Below are 6,718 nucleotides of genomic sequence, written 5' to 3'. Positions count from 1 at the left end.
TGTTGTATATAGCGAGAATAGAGCGCATGTGGAGAAGAGCAGAGCTGCGGGTTTAGTTTAGACCAACTAATGCAGCAACAACACCACGCTCTGCTGCTGGCTATAGATATCGGATTCGCAATACAAAAAATGTGTCCTGCGCACCATACACTGCGCGTCTCTAGACAAGTCCGGAGGGAAATTTGGAATTTCCGCCATCCGTTACGCTCTGCCCATCACTCAGTTACCCGCATGAGAACTTTCCCCGACGGCGGACACTAAGTTCGTTACGTGCTAGAACAATTGAATTTTCTGAACACCGTCAGAGCAGAAAAATTTGTTGAACGCTTCTGGATGCCACAGTTCCTGTAAATCCAGTCCTCTGTGGGCTACGGACTGATAAAATGTCAGTTTTGCAATGATTCATTAGGAATGTGTCCCAGTGTCCTTCGCGCACTTCTACTCATATCCAGGGTTCGAAACAACTTATATACTTGCTTGATGATCACGGAGTATACAGAGGAAATTAGCAGCGAAGTAAACCGTCTATAACGTTAATATTGTAACGTGGCGGCCAGCCGAAGAATGAGGCGTGATGAACCATGAACAAGAGATGATTTAACGGCCGCTGGCCTAGCGCGAGCGCTCCGTCCCGCACCACTGCCAGCTTCGTCGTCTTCGTAACATTACCCGGGGCCACCGAGCGATCGTCCCGATCGCAAATAGAAGACGTCGATGAAGGTTGGCTGGTTTACAGGGTTTAACGTCCCAAAGTGACTAAGGCTATGAGAGACGCCGTAGTGGAGGGCTCCGGAAATTTCGACCACCTGGGGTTCATGAAGGGATGGGCGAAACGGTGATGGGCTTCCAGGTCCAGGTTAGAAAGAAGTGGCAATGTGGTGAAGTCCTGGCCGCCACAGTGGATGAGATGATCGAAGGATGAGTCCTGGTCCACGTAGCATCCGGGCCGGAGGATGCCAGGAGCTGACGGCCGAGGCCCTTGGACGCACCGGACGGCAGGGGCAGGGGGGCGGTGTCTTCACGTGTGGGTCTTGGGTCGGTCTTTGAGCGGTCGGGTCTTTAAGGTCGCTGTCGTCAGTGCATCGTGTCCTGTGGTCCAGGCGGGGGACGGGGCTGGGGTGAGCGGCGAGGTCGGTACAGGTCGGGCGGGCTGCGGCACGGCAGGGCGGCGCGGACCAGGTACTCACGGCCGACGTCCACTGCAGGCGCAGGACACCGAAGCTCCGGGACCAGGATTGCGGTGAAGGGACCAAAGCACCTCAGACAAAATGTAACGTGGCGGCCAGCCAAAGAATGAGGCGTGATGTACCCTGAACAAGAGATGATTTAATGGCCGCTGGCCTAGCGCGAGAGCTCCGTCCCGCACCACTGCCAGCTTCGTCGTCTTCGTAACAATATGATTAATATATATAATAGGTGCAACGTTAAGAGATCGGAAGCGGGCGGAGTGGGTGAGAGAACAAACGAGGGTTAATGATATCCAAGAAGTGGCCTTGGGCAGGGCATATAATGCAAAGGCAAGATAACCGCTGGTCCTTAAGGGTAACGGAGTGGATTTATAAATAACAAAGATGCAAGTTAACAACACAATGATACAAAAGCCAGCAATCAGGTTTAAAAGACAAGAAATCAGCATTCATATGCGGAATCACATCGAATGAAAAACAGAAAACGGAAGAAAGTCAACTCTGGCCTTCAAAACATGTGTTCAAACACGTCTCAAAGTATTCATTAATACAGTGATACACTTGGTACATAATGGAGTGAGCAAAAAAGAAAAAAAAAGCAACATAAGACCAATACAGACTATGGATGGTCATCAAATCTGGCTTGATGACAAAACTGATGAGACTGCAAGCTCCATGAATTTTTCTAAGGAATGCTGCGCAGTTATAGATTTATCTAGGGCGTTCCATTCCCTTACTGCTCGGGGAAAGAAAGAAAAATAATGTGTTGTTAGCACAAAAGTATTCATTAATCGTAAAATCATGCTTGTGACGTGTCTCTAGAACGGTTAAAACTAATGTAAGTAGCAGGATCCATGTTGAATGCATTATGAGTTAACTGATATAAAAACTTCAGTCTATGAAGTGTTACGCGACTTGATGATGTGTCGAGGCCTGCGCGGGAAAGCAGCTCCGTGGGAGAGTCAGTGCGCCGGTATCTGTGGTAACGCGAACCGCTTTTCGTTGAACTGATTCGAGCATGTGTACATCTTTTTGCATATACAGAAACCAGACGACGTTTGCATATTTTAAGATTGGCATATTTGCATAAGCTAAGTTTGCATATTCTAAGGTGGGCAGATGAGATTAACAAATTTTCGGGAATACGGTGGCCGCAACTGGCGAAGCACAGGGTTAATTAGAGAGACATGGGAGAGGCCTTTGCCCTGCAGTGGGCGTAGTCAGGCTGATGATGATGATTATGATGATATAATATTAAACGTTAATATGACTGCTGCCTCAACCCCCCCCCCCCCCCCCCGCCTCCATTCAACATCACCGCACATCTTGTTCTTCACTTCCGGCCCTATTCTGCTGCTCTCTGGATATCGGACGGGGTGCTCTTGGCTCGTTTCCGCTTGCTGCGTTTCCGAGCGACCCTCAGGGGAGACTGCAGTTGCCACTTTTCCGCCGCGAAGTCGCGCATCGTGTTGGCCGCCTGCAGCTCCGTCGTCTCCGGCAGCGCCAACGCCATCACTCCGAAGAAGAGTAACAGCGCAGCCGCCACGGCGTACAGCAAGCCCTTCAGGTCCTCCGACTGAATCTGGTTGAGGAAGGGCGCTAAGACGGCGCCCATGCGTCCGCAGGTGTAGCTGAGGGCGAGCCCGGCTCCGCGAACCACCGTCGGGTACAGCTCGGCCGTCAGGGTGAACAGGGCGATGACACAGATGTCGAACACCACCATCCAGATCACGACGACGACCGCCAGGACGTAGCCGGGAGCGCGAAGCGTGTGCGCAGTGGCCAGTGCTCCGGCCAGGACGGCCAGGGCGATCATGCTGAGGGTGAGGGCCCTGCGCCGCCCGGCGTACGTAATGCAGAGCACGTTCACGATGATCCCGGGCACCTTGAGCAGGACCAGCGCGATCTGTGCCTCATGGTTGGAGCGCATAACTTGGCCCGTTAGGAGTTTGTAGTAGACGGCGAACGTGACGAACCAGCACCCGAAGGTGACCAAGGACCGCTGGCGTAGGGACTGGTTCCGCACAAGCTCGATCACGTGCACGTCTGCGAATATGAAGTGTTTGAAGGGTTGTTTTTGGGTCAGCAGAGAGCCCTCGAGGACCGCGAGGGTTCGAAACAGTCTACACGCCTTCGGTACACCGTACTCATGCTATCGTCTTAATACGTAACGTAGCGTCTAATTCATGCTCACACAATGAGCTGACTCGCAGATGACTGTCACAACCCAGCACAGATTGGCAAGTGGCTGATGCGTGAACGCCTGGCGTGTTATCGGTCCTATATTCTATTTTTCGGGATGAAATTGATTTCGCCTTGAAACTTGGCGCTGTGATTTGTAGGAATGCAATGCCATCGCAAAAATTAGACGGGATATTTAAATCCCGCCTCAGTGATATGACTCGATCGAGCTAATCCGTTAATGTCCATGTATGTGGAGTCGGTCACTCCCAAGTTTGCATCCATAGGACCCTGAGAGTCCTCACACCAGTCCTTCCGCAATGATGTAGCCGTTAAGGGATGCGCCACTGCCCTGCGAAGGCAGGCGCTCCTGTGGTGGGGCTTCTGTGGCCCAGGTTGTTCTGCCCGAGAAACCCCTCGCGATCAATCATTGATCTAACAGCTACCTGTCACAACTGTCAGTTTGGTCGCAATCCGGTGGGAGGCTGCGATGACGCCATAAGGCCATGTGACCTCGGTGGCCCACCTATGTTGCTTCTCCGGCGGAGCCACGCTATTTTTCGCTCACAACGCCGACAACGGATTTTCTCGATAACGGGGCATTTAGCGCTATCGCGTTGACATAACTGACTACCGTGCTTAGAAGGCAAAGGACGAGCACCTTGAGGCCCCGTGAAGGTGTCAGAGGTTCCGGTGTCTTGCTGGCGATCGTGCTGTCGTTTGAGCTCAGCCCTCAGCGCAGACAGGCGACGCTTGAAGTCGTCGGGGTCGGCGTTGTTGACGCGCGCCGCCCACGACAGCACCTTCTCTGCGCGTCGCGTGTTCGATACTGCGAAGAGCCAGCACGGCGATTCTTCCATCAGATAAACGCCCAGAACCAGGCCGCAAGTTGGCACCATGCACACGATCTGGACGGCCTTCCAGTCGGAGACCATGTCGTGCACGACAGCATGGTAGATGGAGGCCAGAAGCAAGCCGCCGGCTGAGGCGAAGCCGCAAAAAAGGGCCCGATGCGGCGTATCGGTCACCTCAAACAGCATCGTGGTGGACGTGATGAGGACGCTGGCGGCCGCGGCGGACAGGAGGGCGCGGAGAGCGGCGAAGGCGACTAAGGTCTTGGCGAAGGCCACTCCTATGCCGGCGAACATGAGCAGAAACACCCAGATGCACAGAACGGGTCGCCTTCCGATCCTGTCAGCCGCGATTCCTGCAAATGGTGTAGCAACCACTCCTCCAAACATGTAGGTAGCTATCAGGGCCGTCATGATCCAATGACGCTCACAGACTATGTTCCACTCCCGGATGATCGAGTTGACCGGCATTCCAGAGGCGGCATCTACCTCGAAGTCCCAACCGGCGTCGCAGGGAATCGTTCTCCGGTCTTCAACGCCGTCTTCTTCCTCGGAAGGGAGCGGCGGCTCGTACCGAAGACATTTGTGGCGCGTCACGCCGTCGGACTCGAGTGGCACGCTGGTGTTCCTCCATATCTCCGCGGACACGTGGGCGTACTCTGCTGGCGGCCGGCACCAGTGGTCCGCGGGAAGCGCCAGGCTGTTGACCGCCGCTGCGTGCAGCACGGTTGTGAATACGGCCAGCGTCGTGCAGAGCAGAACGAGCCTCTGGAACCAGCCGTGTCCGAAGATGAGGATGTGGTCCAGTGGCGACGTGAGCACGGTGGAGGTGGTTGCTGTAACGGGGGCGGTGACCATGGTGCCAACCTCCTGCGGAGCTTCGGGCACCTGCAGTGGCATCGGCGGAGGTGCGGAAGGTCGGCGGCCTGAGCGCCGACTTTTCTTCGTCGAGTGAGCTTCCCTTTCAACGTTGGCCATATCCGGTCGCAGGAGAGGCGGTGTTCGAATGTCTGGACGTCTCGGTCCGGTGAATAGGAACCGATTGCAATTATGGCGACGCCTCCGATGAGATCAGCCTTGCTCGTGAGCATGCGCAGCTCTTCGTTTCTTCTTTCTTCGCTCCAGGCTTTGGATGCGCGAAACTCGCGGAGACAGGCCATAGGTAAGCTGTCGATTTAAAAGCCTCAAAAGGCGGCTGAGAGAAAGGACAAGCACGAATGCTAGCTGAACACTGAAGTTTTATTCAGCGTCCATGATTCTTTGCTCCGGCCCGTGGGCTTCTGTCGCATCAGCTGAGCGAAACATATGACTCAGAAGTAGTCGAGGGTTTGGCAGAATACCGTCTGGCGAGGATAGAGCGTAATAGCAGAAAATAGGAGCACTCGCCAACAAAAAGAAAAAAAAGGAAAAAGAAATGATGTTTCGGGGCCCGTACTGGTCCCTTGCTCACAATAGCAGGGGATGGACGAAGGTGGTGACTTATGTACGGTGCAGGTGGCGTAATGAGCATCCATAAATATCAGGAAGATTACCCCGCTTTCGGTTCAAAACATGTGGTGTCGTTTGGATAGGAATTAATTCTAGAAGTAGGCGAGAAAAATCCTTCTGTCGCGATGACTGAGGCGTTGTCCGAATCGATGGTTTGGGATGCAACTTGATAGTGACCGAAGCGTGGCCTTGTGGTAGAGCATCCGCCTCGCATTCGGGAGGTGCTGGGTTCGATCCCCAGTGCCGCCGGGTACCCACCGGTTTCTTTAATGGGTACAAGATTTCCCCTGGCCTGGTGCTCGGCTCTTCTAGGATGAAATGCTTGGGAAAAGGGTCTTAGACTAAACAGTTGCCTTGACGGATGAGTGATAAGTTCCCCCGCCAAGCAACCATAAGTCCGCCTCGTGCGGCATAAGCCCAGTTTGTGGCCCTTTTTCCACACGACTCTCTGCCCACAGTGACGGGATTTGAAGGCGCAGGCTCCTTTCCCAAGCAATGTAGCCCTAAGAAGCCGAGCACCAGGCCGGGCCATAGCTTGTACCCATTTTGAGAAAACCGGTGGGTACCCGGCCGGTGGCGGGAGTCGAACCCACCACCTCCCGAAGCCGAGGTGGGCGCTCTGCCACGAGGCCACGGCTGCGGTCAAGGCATTTTCTTTCGTGTGACCTTTGGCGACGTCATTTTGATGTTGTTTCAAGCGCCTAACGAAATTTCCTGATTCGCCAATGTATGAAGCGTTGCAGTACTTGCAAGGAATTTTGTACACCACTCCGGGAAATCTACTTCGTTCAACCGGGTCTTTTACTCTGACAATTTTTCGCTTCAGTTTACTTGGTGGCACGTGGGCGATGTGGACATTGCAGTCCCTGAAGACCCTGGCTAAGGCCTCGCTGGCTCCTGGAGCGTAACGACACCGCATGTTTTGAACCGAACGCGGGGTAATCTTCCTGAGGTTTACGCATGCTCATTACACCACCTGCACCGTACATAAGTCGCCACCTTCGTCCATCC

General features: G+C 53.9%; 1 pseudogene; it reads right to left on the bottom strand.

The window, feature by feature from the left end:
* Positions 1–2,501: 2,501 nt before the first annotated feature.
* LOC149362714 (beta-alanine transporter-like) lies at positions 2,502–5,313 on the bottom strand (annotated as a pseudogene).
* Between the last annotated feature and the right edge of the window lie 1,405 nt (positions 5,314–6,718).

The sequence above is a fragment of the Amblyomma mixtum genome, chromosome 2 (genome assembly GCF_055824585.1).
Source record: "Amblyomma mixtum isolate Tamu chromosome 2, ASM5582458v1, whole genome shotgun sequence".
Lineage (NCBI taxonomy): Eukaryota > Metazoa > Arthropoda > Arachnida > Ixodida > Ixodidae > Amblyomma > Amblyomma mixtum.
This window is presented reverse-complemented; position numbering and strand designations above follow the sequence as displayed.